This window comes from Uranotaenia lowii, chromosome 2, assembly GCF_029784155.1.
Source record: "Uranotaenia lowii strain MFRU-FL chromosome 2, ASM2978415v1, whole genome shotgun sequence".
Taxonomy (NCBI): Eukaryota; Metazoa; Arthropoda; class Insecta; order Diptera; family Culicidae; genus Uranotaenia; species Uranotaenia lowii.
In genome coordinates this window covers 255264452-255286376 of record NC_073692.1, presented here as the reverse complement: position 1 = coordinate 255286376, position 21925 = coordinate 255264452, and positions in this window count along the sequence as shown.

The window sequence follows — 21925 nt, the reverse complement described above, 5'->3', positions numbered from 1 at the left end:
TACTTAATGATCCCGCGCCGATCCTCCGGTGCATAGGGCCGTGGTAAAAGACCTCCACTGTTGACGATCCGGAGCCAGCGACTTCACCTGGTCCCAGTCAAGATTCTCGTCGACAGTTCGGATTTCAGCGGCTAGGCTTCGCCGCCACGAATTTCTGGGTCTGCCTCTTCTTCGATGACCTTCTGGATTCCAATCTAGCGCCTCTCTGCAAATCTCGTTTTCATCTCTTCGCAGCGTGTGCCCAATCCATCTCCACTTACGTTCCCGAATCTCGATTTCTAGCGCCCTTTGATGACACCGGCGATGTAGTTCCTCATTCGAGATCCAATCGCCAGGCCACCAAGCGCGGATGATATTCCGCAGGCAGCGGTTTACAAATACTTGCAGTTTTCGCGTCGTTACCGCATATGTGCACCAAGTTTCGCACCCGTACAGCAATACGGATTTGACGTTTGAGTTGAAGATTCGGATTTTCGTTCGTAGAGAGATCTGGCGTGACCGCCAGATGTTTCGGAGACTCGCAAACGCAAATCGGGCCTTTCTTATCCGGGTTTCGATGTCTTTTCTGGTACCACCATCAGGCGTTATCTGGCTACCAAGATACTGGAAGCACTCCACTTTCTCAACTTGTTGCCCAGCTACCATGAAACTGGAGGGATTTCCTGTGTTGATCTCCATCGACTTGGTCTTTCCGACATTGACTTTGAGACCTGCTGCCTTGGAACTTTCGGTGAGGTCGTCGAGTTTGCTCTGCACATCTTGTTGTGTTTGGGCGAGCAAAACAATATCGTCAGCCAGGTCAAGGTCGTTCAGTTGCTCCATTGTTGAAGGATTCCACGGCAATCCTCGGTTCGGTGCACAGTCAATCGATCCAATCAGAATCTCATCCATTACGATTAGAAAAAGTAGCGGTGATAGAATACATCCTTGTCTCACTCCAGCAGTTACCGGGATTGGTTCGGACAAGACACCGTCGTGCAAGACCTTGCACGAAAATGCCTCATACTGTGCTTCGATGAGATGGACTAGTTTCTCTGGGATCCCTCGTCGCCTTAGAGCCGCCCAGATGTTTTCATGGTTAAGTCGGTCGAATGCTTTTTCGAAATCAACGAACACCAGCAGAAGAGAGTCCTGGAATTCGTTGATTTGTTCCAGTATGATTCGTAGCGTTGTGATGTGGTCCACACATGATCGTCCGGATCGGAATCCAGCTTGTTGCCGTCGGAGTGTAGCGTCTATTTTCTCCTGGATCCTGTTCAGAATCACTTTGCAGAGTACTTTGAGGGTTGTACAGATCAACGTTATGCCTCGCCAGTTACCGCACTCTGTCAGGTCTCCTTTCTTCGGGACCTTTACGAGGATACCCTGCATCCAGTCGGCCGGGAATGTTGCAGTATCCCAGATGTCAGCGAAAAGACGGTGCAACATTTGTGCTGATAGGGCAGGGTCGGCTTTCAGCATTTCAGCAGGGATGCAATCGATCCCAGGTGCTTTGTTGGATTTCATGTTTTTGATTGCCGCTTCTATTTCAGCCAGCGAAGGCGCTTCCGAGTTCACGCCATTTATGCGACTTACTGTTGGCGCTTCGAGTTGCAGATTCTGTTGGCCATCGCTATTCGTGACTCGGAAGAGTTGTTCGAAGTGCTCAGTCCATCGTTTGAGCTGATCTGTTCGATCGGTCAATAACTGACCTGCTCGGTCTTTTAGCGGCATTCGTGCATTAGTCCTTGCACCACTGAGGCGGCGAGAAATGTCATAAAGTAATCGGATATCTCCATTGGCGGCGGCTCTTTCTCCCTCTTCGGCTAGGGAGTTTGTCCAGGCTCTCTTGTCTCGTCTACAAGCTCGTTTAACTGCCTTTTCCAGCTCCGCATATCGTAAGCGGGCGGCTGCTTTGGCTGACCCGGTACATGCCTGCTCAATTCCGATTTTCGCCTTTCTCCGATCATCGACCATCCTCCAAGTTTCATCCGACATCCATTCACTCCTTCTTCCACAAACTTTACCGAGAGTACCATGGCTCGTCGTGATAAAGGCATTCTTGATTCCACACCACTGTTCTTCGACTGTTCCGTCTGTCGGCAGCTCAGAGGCTCGGGATTCTAGCTGTTCAACGTATGCCCTTTTCACCTCTGGATTCTCCAACCGGCGGACGTCGTATCGACACCCGACTTTCTCCTCGCGCCGTTGGACACGCGCAACTCTCAGTCGTATTTCGCCAAGGACGAGGTGATGGTCAGATGCAATGTCTGCGCTTCGTTTGTTGCGGACATCAAGAAGGCTCCTTCTCCATTTTCGGCTGATGCAGATGTGGTCAATTTGATTTTCTGTTCGGCCATCTCGGGATACCCAAGTGACCTTATGTGCTGGTCGATGGGGGAAGAGCGATCCACCGATCACCATGTTGTTGTTGCCACAAAATTCTACAAACAGCTCTCCGTTTTCGCTCATCTGTCCTAGGCCATGGCGTCCCATGATGCGCTCAAGGTCCTGATTTTCGGAGCCAATCTTTGCGTTGAAGTCGCCCAAATGGATTTGAATGTCACCCTTCGGAATTCTCTCAACCACGCTGTTCAGTTGACTGTAAAACTGCTCTTTCTCCTGCAAGTCGGCAACGTCAGTTGGCGCATAACACTGGACCATTGAAAGGTTTCTAACCCGTGTTCTGAATCTGGCTACGATTATTCTTTCGTTTATCGGTTCCCATCTAATCAGGGCCGCGTAGGCCTGCGGGCTTAACAGGAAACCAACTCCTCGTTCCCGAGTAGCATGTTCTCCTCGTATGCCAGAGTAAAGCAGGACTTGCCCAGATTGTGTCTTGTGTTCTCCAGTATTAGGCCAACGGACTTCGCTCAGTCCCAGAATTTCAAGCTTGAGGCGGCTAGCCTCTCTAGCAAGTTGTTCCAGTTTGCCTTGTTGGGCAAGGGTTAAAACATTCCAAGTTCCAATTCGTGTCCGTGTTTTCATGCTAAAAGTCGTCGCCAAAGTTCCAGGTCGGTCATTTCTTTCGGATTCCGTAACAATTTCAAATCGGGAGCAGTAGGTTGTTAGCCTAAAGTCCCTATCCCGCGATGGGGCTGCCATCTTGGACTTAGCTGGCGGGAGCCGCATTTCATAAATTCAGCCGCTTGCTGCAAGACAGACGCTGTTTGAGCCGCCCCTGACCTGGAGAACAGACGCTCGGTTGTTGTTGCACGCCGCCCCTGACCTGGGGAACAGACGCGTCCTGCCACCTTCTCAGTCTGCATGCGACCAAAGCATCCACCGGGGTTGGGTACCCGATCTCCGCTTAGGTTACTCGCACCCCAGCCGGCACCGCGGGGAGGTAGAGATAGGAGTTGTGAATAAGAGGTGATATGACCACTATGGGGTCTCGTGTTACACATTATCCACCGTTTACCAGTTCGAGATTACCTGATAAAAAATTATTACCAATAATGAAAGTGTCAGTTACAAATAAACTTCAACCTGATATTGATAAACTAGTAACTCAGAAAAGATGTCAAGCATCAGGACAATAGATATAATGCATTATAATAAAAGAATGTTAAATATTAAAAGCTTTAATAAATAAAAACGCAAAATTTCATTCCAAGTTTACTTATAACTATATTCCATTGTATTGTATCTAATCTCCGCGAAACTAATAAAGGGTGTCCACGATGAAATTGCCACACACAAAATTGATTTGCAAAATTCGAGTTTTCATCCGATTGCCGTCAAATTTTCAGGGATTGAAGTATGACTATTAAACTTCATTTTACTATTTTTCTCGTATTTAATTCACAGTCCATACGCAAATGCCAGCACATTGACCTTTACCCCGGCCATAAGATTCTGCACAACTTGGGAATCAACCGTTTTTTGCATGTAAACTAGAGTGCCCCAAATGACCCGACTTTTGAAAATGTTATGCGCTGCAGGCTAACATTTATCCAAGGTCAAGTACAAGATCCCATGCAAAATTTGGGCCAGATCAGAACACGGGAAGGGGTCGCTCAACGAGCCTGAAGTTTGTATAGGATTTTGAGACATTTTGTTTGAGAGGAACATGGAAAACCAGTTTTTCTTCAATAACTTTTGTCTCCTTCGACCGATTTCTTTCAAAAACGGGTTTTCTTAAAGCCTAAACTATGACGAATATTTAATCTGAAGGTTGCATGTCAATTAGAGTTAAGATAAAAAAGTTATTAAGCTTCAAAAATTGACTAACTTTTTAAATTGTGATATTCATCACTGTTTTAATGAGGCTACTAAATGCCCGAGCAGAACACTCAATATGAAATGCATGCCGTTTCGTCAAATAAGAACCGATTTTAACCATTGTTGTTGCGCTCGATTGCAATTTTTATTGGTTTTCTAATATTTGAGTTTGGATGATATTCACTTGTTAGTTCGGAAAGAAGTAAGGACGGAAAAATGCATGACAATTTAAAAAAAATTGCATAACCACAGGGGCTTAAAAACATGACTGGACGATTTGTGATGCCAATAAAAAGATAAATTTTCGAAAAACAGGTCCATTTACAGTCATTTACAGTCTTCATTTTCGTAGCATGCACGGTAGCAAAATTTTCAAATAAATTTCTTTGAAACGAAATGCCTACATTTTTTAAAAAAGCAATTTCAAACTTAAACACAATCCACTCTAAACCGAATAAAACACTTTGTTGAAATCTATTAACAATAAAACAACAAAATATAACTTTCATTTTCTATCAAAAGAAAGCTACAGCTAATATAATAAAAACGTGAGAAAAATGTAACAGGACCTTTTTTCGAAAAATTATCATTTTATTGGCATCATAAAGCGTTGGTCCATGTGTTTTTCGATCTAAAAAAATGTTGGCGGTTGGGTCTGAGAGTAACCACCATTCTGAATAGATTATTTGAGAAAAAAATTATCCTGAGTTAGGTAGAAAAGATGAAACATAAACCCCACCCAAAGGCGGAAATATGTACAATAGACTACCCCAAATTTGTATGGGAAATTCAAAACCTGTGAAATATTATGCGCTGCAGGCTAAAATTGATTCTAGTCCTAGTACAAGATCTCATGCCAAATTTGGGTCAGATCGGATCACGGGAACGGGTCGCTCAACGAACCTGAAGTTTGTATGGGATTTTGAGACATTTTGCACGGAAGAAACATGAAAAACCTATTTTTTATCAATAACTGTGGTTCCCGTGGGCCGAATTCTTTCAAAAACAGTTTTTTAAAGGATAGTACTCATCACTGTTAATGATTTAAGAGGGCGGTCGATCATATTGATGCCTCATTAACAGTAATGAATGACTGATGAATACCACCGTAGAAAAGTAAGCCCATTTTTGAAGCATAATAACTTTTTTTTTATCTTAACTCTTATCGATATACAGTCTTCGGATAAAATATTTTTAATAATTTAGGCTTTAAGAAAACCCGTTTTTGAAAGAAATCGGCCGACGAAAACCAAAATTATTTATGAAAAACTGTTTTTTTGTATTGGCATAACAAATCGTCCAGTCATGTTCCTAAGCCCCTGTGGTTATGCAATTTTTTTTAAATTGTCAAGCATTTTTCTGCCCTTACGTCTTTCCGAACGAACAAGTGAATATCATCCAAACTCAAATATTAGAAAAACATTAAAAATTGCAATCGAGCGCAACAACAATTTTTAAAATCGGTCCTTATTTGACGAACCGGCATGCATTTCACATTGAGTGTTATGGTCGGACATTTAGTCGCCTCATTAAAACAGTGATGAATATCACCCTTAAAAAAGTTAGCCAATTTTTGAAGCTTAATAACTTTTTTATCTTAACTCTAATTGACATGCAACCTTCAGATGAAATATTTGTCATAGTTTAGGCTTTAAGAAAACCCGTTTTTGAAAGAAATCGGTCGAAGGAAACAAAAGTTATTGACGAAAAACTGGTTTTCCATGTTCCTCTCGAACAAAATGACTCAAAATCCCATAAAAACTTCAGGCTCGTTGAGCGACCCCTTCCCGTGGTTCTGATCTGGCCCAAATTTGGCATGAGATCTTGTACTAAGCCCAGGATCAATTTCAGCCAGCAGCGTATAACATTTCACAGGTTTTAAATTTCCCATACAAATTTGAGGGAAGTCTAATGCGTATTTCAAACCACGTCGCCAAGATGTTCTGGAGAGACATAAGCTACGAACTATGAAACATGGTATGATTTATTTTAGTCGAATGAAAGTTTTGCTCATTACGTTCTGTGTCTTCGCCAGCAAATAAAGGATTGCGGATTCGAAAAGTATCCGTAAGAGGTTCGCGTTGGTTTGGAGGAGATCATGCTTATCGACGTTATTGTGGAAGGATGCAACTTACCGGAGCTTCGACGGAAGATTCTTGAGAAGTAAACAGTCCTTGTCAGATATTGAGGCCATGGGAACTTCGCTGGAAAGTGTACGACATCAGGAAAATGAGTTCAAAGCTTGAATCAATAATGATGGTGAACATTATATTGCTTTGGGAAGTCGGAACATGGAGACCAAAAGCAGAACGCCAGCAAGGGCGAATTCAGAAGCGAACTGCTGTTGGTCCCCGTAAAATTGTCGGTAATGGACCCGAAATTATCTGTTACGGTTGTGGACGTCGAGGTCTTAAGGCCAGCAAAAGTCATATCATTATGAAATTTGGATTTAAGTGTCTGTGATATACCTTTCAACTAATAAAAAAAAAACACTTATCGATTTACTTTATTTATCAATGCGATTTATGTTCAAATTAAATTTTTATGTATCTACATAACGAAAAAAATCACGCTTTATTTTTTTACGTTTTTCAGGAAAGCGTTCTACCTTACAAACTTTATCACTTTCGCTACCGGTTGCGTTCCACGGGAAACTTTCGTCTGCATTCGCTGCACTGCGCCATTTGGAGGTCTGCCATCGTCGGAGGAAAGCTCGTTAATTCTGCTGATTAGCTGTTCGATTGTGACCACTCGGAGGAGGGGCGGCGAACTTTTTTCGCACCACCTTCGTCCTCGCTGTCGATGTCGCTGCTGACCGCATTTCTCCACATCAAGGCGTCGATGGCGGCGTCGAATTCGTAGGGATAATCTGTGATGCCGGCAGCAATCGATCGGGGCCACAAGTTGGGGTTCGTTGACCTTGGCGTTGGCGATGACGGAAGAGTTGGCCAGGGCGTCGCGGCCTGATGTGCTGTCACCGACGTCGTCGTCAGTGTCGTTTGGCACACATGCACAATTATTATTCAGATCGACGGCTTGGCAATAATGGTGCAGGGGATGCTGGGCAATAAAAGCGCCCTCGAAAAAGTTTGACCCATTATTATCATTTGATGGATTCATATCGATTTTGATTTTCGACTTGGCACGGGAGCTTCCGTTCAGTTGAAAGTTGCAAGCTTGGCGCCTGAGAAATTTGATTACAAAACTGAAGTGCAACGCTTTCGAGGGTCTTAACGTTGCAAGTCTTCGATACGTACTGCTGTTTAGCTTATTTGTTGTGTATTAACGCCCATATTGCGCTGATGCTCTCGGAAAATGCCGTTGTTGTTATTTTCTTGTGAGATGCAGCCCCGAGATTATGTACAATTTGTTTATTTATTATATACGGGCTTATGCTTAAATAACAATATTTACAATTGTACAGTGCAAAACACACCCAAAGACGGAGAGGAAAATTCCGAGCACTTGGGATTGGATTCGACGCTGCAGACGAATCCTGGACCCGATTGCATCGGATAGGGCGTCGTCGCATTTTCTAATTGGCGTAAAGATGGAGAAACGCTCGCTCTACACAACTTGCAAAAGATAAACAGAAACTATTAAAAAAAAAAAAGAAAATAAATACAGTAAATAATAATCAACAAAAGGAAAAACAGAATACATTCGCCATGGCGTTTGCAGCCTGCAGTCTGCGTCGGAAAGAGAAGAGCTTGTGCGCTATGTAAAGTGAAACAACGTACTTACTCCTTTGGCCACTAAGAGGGGAGGTGTACCAGTTGCAGTGCACAGCGATAAAACCTTGCTCTCAGACAGGTTGCAGCAGCGAGGAGAAAAAGCTTCACATATAAATGCCCGCTTGAGTTGCCTGTTTAGGATGCAGCAAGGGAACGCCTTTTTTACTCCATCTTTCCTGCTGCTGTTGCTCCTTCTTACCCACCACCCAATTGCACCAAAATTGATGAACAGCAATTCCGACTACACTAGCCTTAACTGTCGGTGCACACGGAATGTTGCGGCGGGTGGCAGAAATGCAATGCAATAATCGTTTGCTGTTTTTACTTACAAACTGACGACGACGACGACGACGAGAGCTTTCAGCTGCCACCCCGTTTTCCCCAAGCAATACGACAAAACGGGTGGTCAACGATCTCTTTCCCACTAGGTCTTACAGCGAGCGACCCTTCACATGGATGCAGTTGTTGTGTGTTGGTTGTTAATACGTGGCGGTTACGTTTTGTTGCATATACAACAATTTCCCGACTCGGACAAAAACAGCAGCAATATCAAAACTGTGAGAGACACAACAAAAGCTCGCTCACCAATACACAACAACGAGCAGTGAGCGACATTCATTTACCCCCATCATCATCACCCTTCTCTGACACGCGGAAGAAGATGTTTTCGCAAAACGTTCTGTTTCTTAACGGCGGAGTGTTATTCCCTTTTATGTTGTCTGGTGTACATACATGGATGTTTGCTGCTTTTGGAGCAACCTGTCGTCGTCGCCGCCGCCATCGAGGTGGATTTGGGTGGGAAAGTGAATAACATCAGGGGGTGGTGAAAAGCATCCTTACCTTTTTGTTTTTCAATTGATGCCTTCGTTGCCGACTGTAGGAGTTGCCAGATTCTCATTTGTGGGATAGAAGCAGGGAGTGATCTTGTTAAGAAAAATCAGATATGATAGCTATGTGGTTTATCTATAGGTGCGGACAAGACTACCGTTGTACGAGTGTGAGAATCAGTTTTTTCAATGTTTTGATTGCTACGTCACAAACGTTCAAGCACTAACCACACTGACTGAACACTCGATTTCGATTTTTGGCTGCTCAAAAAATTAACGAGCAATGTCGATACCAGAGGCGCTCCGATCGATGTTGTAGCCCAGCTGGAAAATTAAACCAGACATTTGATAAATATCGATCAGTTCAGACTACTCGAACTAACTGAACAGGTTGGAGTCCATGCTATTGAGTCAAATTTTTATGCTCGAATTGCTGCCGCGCAATGTCGACGGTAGGAGGCTTTTAGACATAATTTGAACGAAATTTTGTTCTAAGTGTCATGTCAGTGTGATCAGTGGTTCAAGTGCGTCTCGACATTGGAGCCGCCTTGCGACGACAATTTTCATACGTACATCATACCATCTAGCTCGAGCATCGATTGGAAGTTATAATCAGAATGTGCTCAAAGTCGAATTCTTTCCGCAGGTTTGCACCAACTTTGTAATATACCGAACACCAATATGCGATTTTTAGACCTCGTTTTTTCAAACAACCCTTAGAGCCGGAGCTTATTTGAGTCACTCATTTCTATCCTTCCTACGGACCGCCATCATAAGCCTTACGTCTTATTCCTTGAAATCACGTATGTCCTCAAGTACAATCTGTTGGAGAGTTGGATTTTGATTTTAGTAAATGTAATTACGATCTGGTAACTGCTATGTTGGATTCAACCGATTGGGAATCCCTAGAAGCTGCCGACAATGTTGACTCCACTCTTGATGCTTTGTATGGAAAAATTTATGCAGTTTTAAGTCAAAACGTACCGTTGAAGCGCCCAAAAATCCTCAAATCTATGAGGCACGCGTGGTGGAACTCCGATCTTACTCGACTTCGCAATCAACTACGAAAGGCTCGAAAATATTTCAACAGAGATCGTTCTGAAGATCGAAGATGCCGTTTGAGATCATTAGAGAACGAATTTAAAGATTTAAATGATCTGCTATATCGTCGACATGTTTCTCAACTTCAACAAAATTTTAAACGCGATCCCTCATTTTTTTTTTTGAAATATTTAAAAAATAGACAACGAAACGCATCAATTTCCGTTGATTTGACATTTAATGGTGCCATTGCTTCCAACCCGACGGAATCGGCAAATATGTTTGCAAACTTTTTCCAGAGTGTTTATTGTTCAGCTGGTACTGACACAGACAACAACTACCTCGCCTCTTTACAATCCAACGATATCAATTTGCCTGTACCGTACTTCACTGTTCAGGAAATCTACGAGAAGTTTTCCGCAGTTGACCCAACGAAGGGTGCTGGTCCAGATAACATACCTCCCGCATTTTTTAAACTATGTGCTGCACCTTTAGCTGCCCCGATTTTCAGAGTTCTAAATCGTTCAATCACAGAAAGATCGTTCCCTAGAGCATGGAAAATTTCCGCTTTCTCTCCAATACATAAATCGGGAAATGTTCACAGCGTGGAAAACTATCGTCCTATTTCGATTTTGAACTCCATCTCGAAGATTTTTGAAGTCTTGATGCACGAACGGATATATGCTGCTGTTAAATCTTTGATCTGCGAGGCTCAACATGGTTTTGTGAAACAAAGGTCGACCGTTACCAACCTGATGTACTACGTAAGCTCATTGAGTGACTGTATGGAGAAAGGTTCTCAAGTCGATTCTATCTACATTGATTTTGCAAAAGCATTCGACCGCGTTCTGCTTAAAATACTAACTGGAAAGCTGGATCGTATAGGTTTCCCTGATTGGGCACTTGACTGGATTGCGTCGTACCTCAACGACCGTCATGCTTTCACGAAAGTCAACAGCTGACGTTCGAGAACATTTGCCATCCCGTCAGTTGTACCTCAAGGAAGCCATCTCGGGCCTCTTCTCTTCATAATCTTCGTTAACGATCTCTCTGCAACTCTTCAATCCGATACGTCAATGTATGCCGACGATCTGAAGCTTTTTCGAATGATTGTAAGCACTGTAGACAGTCTCGCCCTTCAAGCTGACATTGTCTCATTAGAAAACTGGTGCCGAATGAACGGAATGCAGACCAATGCTAAAAAGTATAAGATCATCAACTTTACCCGTTCACGAAACATGATCAGATTTGACTACTGTAGAGTCGATATCAAATATTATGCGAGACTTATTATTTACCTCTCGCAGTCTTGTCAAAGTAGGCTGGAGAAAACATGCGAAGCAAGAAATGAGAGAACTAAAACGTTCAGTTGACTGCGGACAGCGAACAGAATCAGTGCTATCAGAAGAACGTCCTACTGATTGGCATAGTTTTGAAGAACTACCAAAAGGCGGTTGATTGTCCATACTTGGAAGGACTCTACAATTTGGCGCAGCCGGTACGATGGTAAGCGTTTATTTTTTTTCCTAAGCACATCTCTGTAAAAAGGCATTGTTTTCAATTCGATCTCGGCGACGGCGGTGTTGATATTTTCAATGTGTTGCTTACCGCAGCAGAAATTTTATTTATTAATCGGGGGAGGAATGGATGTTAGAGGAAAACGAACCCGGTTGTTCAACTTGATGACGATGGAAAAAAAGAGAAGCTACTTGAACTTCAAATCAAAAGATCCGAGTCCGGCTGAGGGCCGAAGCGGCAAATTAAAAAGATCCGAGTCCGGCTGAGGGCCGAAGCGGCAACTGAAAAAGATCCGAGTCCGGCTGAGGGCCGAAGCGGCAAATGAAAAAGATCCGAGTCCGGCTGAGGGCCGAAGCGGCAACTGAAAAGATCCGAGTCCGGCTGAGGGCCGAAGCGGCAAATGAAAAAGATCCGAGTCCGGCTGAGGGCCGAAGCGGAAAATGAAAAAGATCCGAGTCCGGCTGAGGGCCGAAGCGGCAAAAGACAGAAAGCGGAGGCACCAGAGGATAAATGAAAAGAGCCGAGACCATCATAGTGCTGAAGAGACAACTGAAAAACGGTATGTGAAAGAGATGACTGAAAGCAAAAGATGGATAAAGTGTTACACGAAGTTAGAATGGATAGACTTAATTATTGCGACGAAAATATATGTTGATTTTCAGTGGCAAGACTTTTGGGTTGAACTTGTTTCATTTAAGGTGAATTCACAAATGCTCAGAAGAGGATAAAGAAATAATAATGCGACAGTTTTGACGATTTGACGTTTCAAATATTTGCTTCAATTGTGATCCCGAAGATGTTATTTTGTCGTCTGTAGGGTGAAGCTCGTGGCGGTGTAGGCTCACGCTATTGTGACTGTAGACCTGGTCAAACTATCAGAATTTCAGATAGCACCATTGAAAGACTTGAGTTTCCTTTTATTGACAAGTGCAATGAATGTGGGTGAGAGCCGGTTATCAAAGTGGTTGACCTGGTCTCGGATGGATCGATCTACTGATCTTCAGACCAAGTGATGTTGAAATGAATAAAGAAGAAAGGATTTGAATAAACATAGTTTATCGACTTATTTGGTTACGAAATAAGGGTGCTTCAAAATTGTTTGCTCTCTTTAATTTTCGTCAGTGCATGGCCAAAAAATTTAGTTTTGGATGTATGTTACCGATTTTGAGGTTAAGTGTATAGAAATCAAATTTATGTTTAGTACAACTAATGATGGAAGGTTTACGAATATAAAAACTACAGAATTTTCCTGTTTTGAAAGTTTGCTGAATGGCTAAGCATTTATTGATATTTTCGATAATGTTATAAATCAATTAACTTTTGATTTTGGATTATCAAGCAAATATTGAACTGATTGTTATACCATTTGTAGACCTGAAGGTTTTTAGATTTGTGCATCAATTTTTGGAACGCGTTTTCATGAAAGCCTAAGTATTGTCGCCGAATTTTCAAATCGGAGTGTTTTGTTAACATCAGCGACGGCGACATCACTGATGACATTTTATGTTGGCCAGATATCTATCAAACATCTTCCAAGTGTCAGAACCAAACAAAAGAAAGGGTTGCCGATTGCCGTGGTGTTTGATTGATTCTTCATCGTCGCTGATTGGCAAGGCTGCCAATCACCAGCGCGAAAACTTTGGATTTCAACTGTTGACAATATTACTCGGATCGGAGGTTTTGGTAGTTTAGTTGATGGCTCCATCTTCAGTGATTGCGCTGAGAGGAGTAGACTAGTAAATTGAAGGACCAGTGTCAAACGAAAGTACCCAAGAATAAATGAAGTTCTAAACTACAAAGGTATTAGTTGCGATCCGGACTGGAATACAAAGATTTCATAAATATTTGTGGCACTGAAACATATCTGGTTGGTTGAGATAGGTGAAACATAAGCAAAAGAAGGACCCGTTACACTCTGGTGGATCAACTGTGTGTGTAATTTTTTAAGTCAGTGTCAATGTAAGAATTACAAGAAATATTTTTAGGTAATTATGGTAGAATGAGAAACTAACGGCTCCAGAGAAGGCAACTTATAAAATATGTACCTACGATGGAAGTGATACTTATTGGGAATATTGAAATCGTTCTTGTCTTGCTGGAAGGGACATTTCAGTTAGTTGAAAATGGAAATTTAGTGTGTATAGAAAAAAAAAAGTTTGCGTTAGTGTTGTGTGCTTTTAAAGTTGTTTGAAGAATGGCAAAACTTGGGGTAGAACTATCATTGATTCGACAGTGAAAAAGAAAGAGAGAGAGAGAGAGAGAGAGAGAGAGAGAGAGAGAGAGAGAGAGAGAGAGAGAGAGAGAGAGAGAGAGAGAGAGAAGCTTTTGATCCTGAATTGAAATAAATCGAACGAAGTTTGATTTACAGATTAAAGTCTAAATACCTCAGATTTGTGAATACTTTCACTGGTTAAACTAAAATCGGCGACATTGTTGAATAGAGTCTTAATTGAATTACATTCAAAGGAACCCAGAGTAGATTCGTTGCGCAATCAGTCTTTGGAACATTCAAAGAGCACCTTAACAAATCTAGAAACTAAATTTGAATTTCTTGCCTTTTGTAATCTCTTCCAACGCTATATAGTTGCTTTTAGACGGACAGAGTTCTTAAACGAAAACCATATGTTTTAGGTACAATTTATGAAGAAATTTGAATCATAGGATTTTGATTTTTTTTTTTTTTATATCAAGTTGTGTATTTTTTTGGAGAAGAGATGAGATGTAGAGTCGATATCAAATATTATGCGAGACTTATTATTTACCTCTCGCAGTCTTGTCAAAGTAGGCTGGAGAAAACATGCGAAGCAAGAAATGAGAGAACTAAAACGTTCAGTTGACTGCGGACAGCGAACAGAATCAGTGCTATCAGAAGAACGTCCTACTGATTGGCATAGTTTTGAAGAACTACCAAAAGGCGGTTGATTGTCCATACTTGGAAGGACTCTACAACTACCAACTATCAGGTTTATGCTTGGAGAATGTAAAGTCTATTCTTGACCTGGGAGTGAAAATTGATTACAGACTTACTTTCTCCGAACACATTGCGCTTACCTCTGCAAAAGGATTTGCTGCATTCGGGTTTTTGCGCCGGAACACCGAAGGTTTCGACGACTTATACGCACTGAAAGCCATTTATTGTTCGTCAGTTCGTAGCATACTGGAGTATACCTTCCAGGTGTGGGCTCCTACTCAGATTACACAATGCAACCGCCTAGAACGGGTTCAACGTAGCTTCGTCTTATAAGCTCTACGGCGTCGGCGTCTCCCGTGGAACGAACCGCTTCGACTTCCACCGGAGATGTGCCCTGATATCCTTAACCACACTTGAAAAGCGTCGTATCGAATTGCAGCAAGTTTTCATTTTTAATACCTTGACTCACCATGTCGACTCCCCGTACATACTTCAACGTGTCAATATCTACGTACCTACAAGGTCACTTCGACAACGCCAGTTTCTTTGGATACCCTATCATCGTCCCGCATATGGCAGAAATCATCCTATTGACAAGTGTTGTGAACGTTTTAACTCCATGTGTCACTTGTTTGATTTTAATAAGTGTAAACGTAGGTTTAAATTAGCACTTAGCAGAATTACTTAGATTTAAGCTATTAGTCTAGCTATTAGAAATAAAAAAAGAATCACAGGTTCGGTATCCTTCCTTGCAATAGCGATTAGATAATTTTAAAATAATTTAAAAAAATCTAACACATCTTGTACTGTTTGTATGGGTCGTTCAATTACGAAATTCCGAGATACTGGCGCTATACTCTAAATCACTATCACTATGAGATCTTTAAACTGAAACTAAAAACAGTATGTGAAATCTTAATTTGAGTTTCAAATCTGATATGGAAAAACTAAAATGTGCAATTTCAAACCTGAGCTCTTAATCGAAATGTGATCATAATTTTTGCATACTATATTGGCATCTGACTTTTTATAAATCAACTTTTTTTTTATAAATTCACAATTTCAGTAACTGAAAAAAATACCAATGATTCCTAACGATATTCCTCAAATTCCTCAACATATTCTCCTCTGCCAGCTTATTCTATAGGGACTTTTTACCCATCGGTGTTGTTGGTTCCGATATCAGGAAAAGTTTTTTTGGACACGGAAGCAAACGAATTCTTTTGCAGCTGAATCCGTCAAACTACTTCGAGAACCCGAAAAATGGATTTGACAACTGAAATCTTGACCGCATCGAGAATAATTTTGCATTCACAACACGACCAATGTGGTGGAAAGAGAGGTGATGAGAAAGAAAAGTTGCAAAAGTAGAAGTAAAGTTTTTTCTTCGTTAACATAGTTACCATGACAGAAGTGACGTCAGAAGTCTTTCAGTCGTCGTACAGTACAGACGTATTTTCGCGCACCGCCGTCAATTCAAATTAATTAGTGTTCCCTAAAGCCGCCGCGTATATCAAAGTGCCAACGTTTGTTTTATTACCTTTTTTGTGCCGTGTTAACTGTACGAGGAAAAAAAATGCCAAAGTGTCAAATTCCAACCTGCGATGTTATCGATGGCGTCCACCTTTGGACGTGTACGGGTCCCTGTCATCGAAGATTCCACGCCGTCTGTATCGGAGTGCAGCGGAATTGCGAGGAGTCTATAAGGCGATTTATGCTGCCAGTCTGCTATGACTGTCAGCATTCAATTAAGGACCAGATAGATCTGTCGAGATTAATGTCTCGACAGAATGAAATAATGGAGCAACTGAAACTCCAAAACAGCTCCCAGGAGAGAATTAGTTCACAATTAGTGAAATTTTCATGCCTGGAGACCTTGATTGAGGGTATAGATACGCTCTCAAATCAAATAAACGGTCTGAAAAAAGAGCTGTCATCGCTTAAAAAATTGGAACTGTCAAACACGGCGACAATAAATGAAATTGTCCAGTCCTGCAACGAGGATAGTCGTTCGTTGAAAGCTGACTTCAGCCAGGCAGTATCAACAATATTAGCAGCTAGTCAATCACCAATAGACATTCAAGCGGATCTTGATAGTCTAAGACTGGAAATCGGGGAACAACACCGTAGCTGCTATATAAATTTTGAACAGGAGCTCACTCCTACGCTCCAGTCAATCGCGGTGGAACTGAACGCGTTAAGAGCTACAGTGAGGAATCCTGGCGTAAACGAGGACCTTATTGATGAATTACGGTCCATTCAAGACGCTGTGAAAGCCAAACCGGCCGATCATCAACACGACTCAGGACCAACTCTAGCCGAGGAAATTGCTTCGTCGTCAAGGGTAAATCCATCTACTTCGTCTAGCGGCTGGAGACGAATCGGAAACAAAATGCTTTGGAAACCTCAACAGTACTGGGAAGAATACGACGAGAGGAAACGGAAGCGTGCGGCTCAAGTCAAGGCCGCGGAAAAAGCCAGGCGAAAACAGCATAAAAAACAGCAGCATCAACAAAGACAAAAAGAAATGTTCCTATCAAGAAAACAACAGAAGCAGTCACGAAAACAATCCCCCGTAAAATATTCATCAAAAGCAAGAGCCACTACTGATAAAGAGCTACTGGCTGCCGCAAAAGTCGCGTTTAATAGAAAATCAACTCCGAAAGCGAAGATCCCGACCTTCATCAACTTCCAACGGGGAGAAACATTGAACCCCGGTCCTAGTTCTGCTTCACCAAATGTGCTAAGGCATCGAAAAAGGCCTTCAAATATTCCTGCACCACCCCCGGTCTCTCCACACCTTCCGAACTCATCAACATACCAGAACAGTAACACGATGACGACAGTGCCACCTGCTCATCCATACGCTACCTTCAATCAGCCATTCACCGCACCTCTAGTTGCACCGTGCTGTCACCACGACCCATCGGCATTATATTTCAACCCGGTAATGTATAACAACCCATATTTTCTGCCGAACCGACGCGTGCCTATGTAAGCACTAGCTCCTCTGTATTTATGAACCAAGCGGATCATGTTACCATTCGTTCGTGCGATCACCCAGTTATCAATAATAAAGAAATTGTGGCATATTGCCAAAACTTTAACAGAATGCGAAGCGCATCTAAACTAAACACAATTCATAAAAATTTAGTAGCAAGTAATTATACTATCATTTTAGGAACCGAAACAAGCTGGGATGATAGTATAAAAAGCGAGGAAATTTTTGGATCGCGTTACAATGTCTACAGAGATGACCGAAATTTCAATTTGTCCGACAAGAAATCAGGCGGAGGCGTTGTAGTAGCAATAAGCTCTGCTTTCGATTCTGAGCTCATTGAAATAACTAAGCACAAAGAATTTGAGCAGGTGTGGGCAAAAGCTCAAATCTTCAAGGAAACTCATATTTTTGGATCGATCTACTTTCCTCCAGAATATGCCAGTAAAGATTATTTCCAAAAGTTTCTACTGAGCATAACAGAACTATTCAAAAGCTTCCAACCCGAATTCAAAATTCACCTGTATGGCGATTTTAATCAATCGAATCTACAATTTTTACCCGATGAAGATAATGAAGCAATCCTTTTACCGATTTTTGGAGATAATGAAACATTACAATTCCTTTTCGACAATCTTGCTACCTTATGTCTTAATCAAATAAATCATGTGAAAAATGCCTGCAATCGCTATCTCGATTTACTGTTTTCAAACTTGACTGATGACTTTTGTATTTTGGAAGCTACTAATCCAATTTGGAAAAATGAGATATTTCATACAGCTATCGAATTTTCAATTATATGTTCTGACAACAAAGGAATACCAGAATACGAATATGAGGAGACCCTTGACTTTTTCCATGCAAATTACACAATGATTAAAACTAAATTACAATCAGTTAATTGGCAATCATCATTTCAAAGCGAAAACCAAACTGTCAATCAGGTAGCTATTTTTTATAACATTCTTGGTAATATCTTGAGTAAATATGTCCCAATAAAAATAAAGCGACGAACGAATAATAACAGAAATCCGCCATGGTTTTCAAAAGAGCTAAAGCATCTTAGAAATAAAAAGCAGAAAGCGCATAAAAACTGGAAAAAGACACCATCGCTAGCTAATAGTTTAGAATATCAAGAAGCATGCAACAAACTAGCCATATGCCTTAATACCTCCTTCGAAGAATATAATAGGAAAACAGAGGAAAACATTAAATCTAACCCAAGAAGCTTCTTCAAGTATGTAAGTTCCAAATTGAAAAGTAATAATTTTCCATCTCGTATGCACTTGGACAGCGCTAACGGTAATAATTCCCATGAAATATGTAATTTGTTTGCCAATTTCTTCCAAAGCGTTTACACCAGTTTTTCGGAAGCCGATCGCGACACTGCGTTTTTCGATTATTTTTCCGACTCAGCATCATTGACTGTGGTAGATTCAATCACCCTTGAGGAAATACACAAATCAATTTGCTCCCTGGATAGCTCCAAAGGGCCCGGGCCTGATGGAATTCCTCCATTACTTTTAAAAAATCTTGTAAATGAACTAAGTGTGCCCTTGTTTCTATTGTTCAACTCATCGTTGAAATCCGGTGTTTTTCCTCAAGTATGGAAAGAATCTTTTCTTGTACCTATTTTCAAGTCGGGGAAAAAGTCCGACATTAAAAATTACCGGGGTATAGCAATCTTATCGTGCATACCGAAACTTTTTGAAGCAATAGTGAATCAAAAAATATATAATCAAATAAAAACACTCATAACTGAAAAGCAACATGGATTTGTTAAAGGACGATCTACAGCGACTAATTTACTTGAATTCGTTTCTTATAATATCCACTCTATGGATCAAGGAAATTCCGTTCAGGCTCTATACACGGACTTCAGTAAAGCTTTTGATAGAATCGACATCCCTTTGTTAATTTTTAAACTACATAAAAACGGATTCAGTACACAACTGCTGAAATGGATTGAGTCGTATTTGACAAACCGTACACAAATTGTTAGATTCAATGGTTCACTTTCGAAAAGCATCTCCGTTACATCTGGTGTGCCTCAAGGCTCCCATCTCGGTCCCTTATTATTTATCTTATACGTCAATGACATTACTTATTTACTGAACCAGCTAAACGTGCTTATATACGCAGACGATATGAAGCTTTATATGATAGTCAACAACGAAGAAGATTTCAGGGTGTTTCAAAATGAATTAAATAATCTTTTACAAATGGTGCAGTAAAAGTCTTCTTGAACTAAACGTGAAAAAATGTTCACATATTGTATTTACAAGGAAAAAATATCCGTCATATGAAATTGTCACATTAGGAAATGAGCCTGTGGAGAGAATCAATAAGATAAGAGATCTAGGTATTATATTGGACTCAAAACTTACTTTTGTAGATCACTATAACTCAGTAATTCAAAAATCAAATAGTATGCTTGGCTTTATAAAACGTTTTAGTTATAATTTTCAAGACCCATATACATTAAAAACATTGTACACAGCTTATGTCCGATCCATACTTGAATACTGCAGCGTTGTGTGGTCCCCCTTTCAAATTTCTCATAAAAACCGTTTAGAATCCATTCAGAAACAATTTGTTCTATTTGCTTTACGAAATCTAGGATGGTCACAGAGCCAATTACCAAGCTACGAATCACGCTGTTTACTAATAAATATTGAACCATTAAGTGTTAGAAGAGAATTTGCTGCAATCTCCTTTGTAAACGACATAATTAATCAGCGTGTTCAATCTACTTATCTACTAAATAAGTTAAACTTTTATTGTCCGAGTCGCCAGTTGAGAACCAGAAATCTGTTTATTTTAACCTCTGCTCGAACTGATTATGGTAAAAATAGTCCAATCAATTGTCTTATGCAGAATTATAATAAAAACTACCAGAACATAGATTTTACTATGTCTAAACAGCAGCTAAAAAGTGCTTTTTACGGCGACAGGCACTTAAGAACCTAATATTGTAGTATTTGAAGTAATATTAAGATTGTACTTCTAGTTTTAAGAATATATATGTAGCCTACGATGTTTGGTGAAATAAATAAATAAATAAATAAATAAACTACCGACCATTTTTGCGACGCATTTTGCCTAGGTTAAATTAAGCTCCCTGACAACGACGCGTCGCGACGCAGGGCTTGTTTATGTTTATTTTTCTTTTTTCTCTCCGACGTGCAATAGTGTGCGTTCCTTTGCGCCACCTTAGTAAAAGTGTACCTCATTGCAACACGACAGCATCTCGAAAATTTAGTAACATTCTATCATGGTAACGTCAATAACAAACATTCTGGGACGTTGCTACGGTTTCATTGATGCGTTGGACTTTTGCCACCGCGACGGCGTCGTGTTACGTCACAATCGTTCATAAACAACTGTATGGATACAACGAACTAACACTAAAGTTTTTAGTTGACCCCACCTACAGATAAACCACATACATATGTAGATGTGATAGGCGATGAACAAAATGGTAAGTGTACAGCACAGTGATGCCACGCTAAAATCGATATTTTCAAGCCAATAAAAAATCGGGATTCTGTATGAAAATTCCAAAAATCCTGTCCCGTTTTTAGAATAGATTCTTCCAGGTCTTGCTTCTGAGGACTGGCTCAATCGCTGGCTGACTGCTACTGAGTTAAAATAAAATTAAAAAAAAATGTTTGAAAAATATCTTAAAATTACGAATCCACGAACTTATTGCAATTTTGAAAAATTTTAATAAACTGAAAATAACGGCATATCAAGATTAAAACGAGGGGTGGGGGGTTTATTTGTTTCGGTCACTGTAGGAGCATTTTGAAAAATATTTTTTTGAGACTGTTTCCATGTAGTTTACTGAAATATATTGACCTCATGTTAAAATGTTTAGAAACTAGACTAAATAACCTACACAATGAATGTAATATCAATAAATCGGTTCAAGAAGAATCGTCATAAATTTGAACGGATATTTTGCGAACGCATGGGGAGGTTTAAAAAGGCCAATCAAATGTAAATCTGAGAGGGAAAAAAAGAAATGGCATCTCTGCCTCGTGCTAGAATCCTGTTTCAGTTGAGGAGTTTCTGTTGTTGTTCTTGTTTTTCTTCCAATCGCCAGCACAAGTGGCCTCGGCGTCGGCGTCGGCGTCGTCTTGATCATGACCATCCTCAATGCTGTTACTGTTAACCGTAGGTCCTGTACATTGCTTGTATCTTTCATGCTGTATTGCTGCTGCTTCTGATGATGATGATATTAGGGACGGTGTTGTCAGCTCTTCCGTTGATTTGCCCGTACATGGCCGAAAATACTCAGAAGAGCGGACGTTATATACCTTCTCGACTCAACCGGAGCCCATGCTTTCGGGAAATTTTCCTGTACGATAGTAATCCTCGGAACGTTGGCGGGAAAACACGACCCTTCGTCAGTAAGGGAAGATTATATCGAAGAGGGTTTTTTGGCGAGCTTTGTAGGACGATCTGACGGTGCATCACTGAATGAATTTGATGGAAAAGAAAAAAAAAAATATTTGTCATCCACTTATTCTCAGTTACGTAAAAGTTGATTGTCAATCATGTGAAGAGTGACGAAGGCGCATTTTCTCACGCCTAGGTGAAGTGTTCTGTGATATGTAATCTTTCTTTGTTATCTCCCAACACCAATAAAACAGAGAAGGTTTGCTAGTTTCAGTTTTTGTGTACTTAT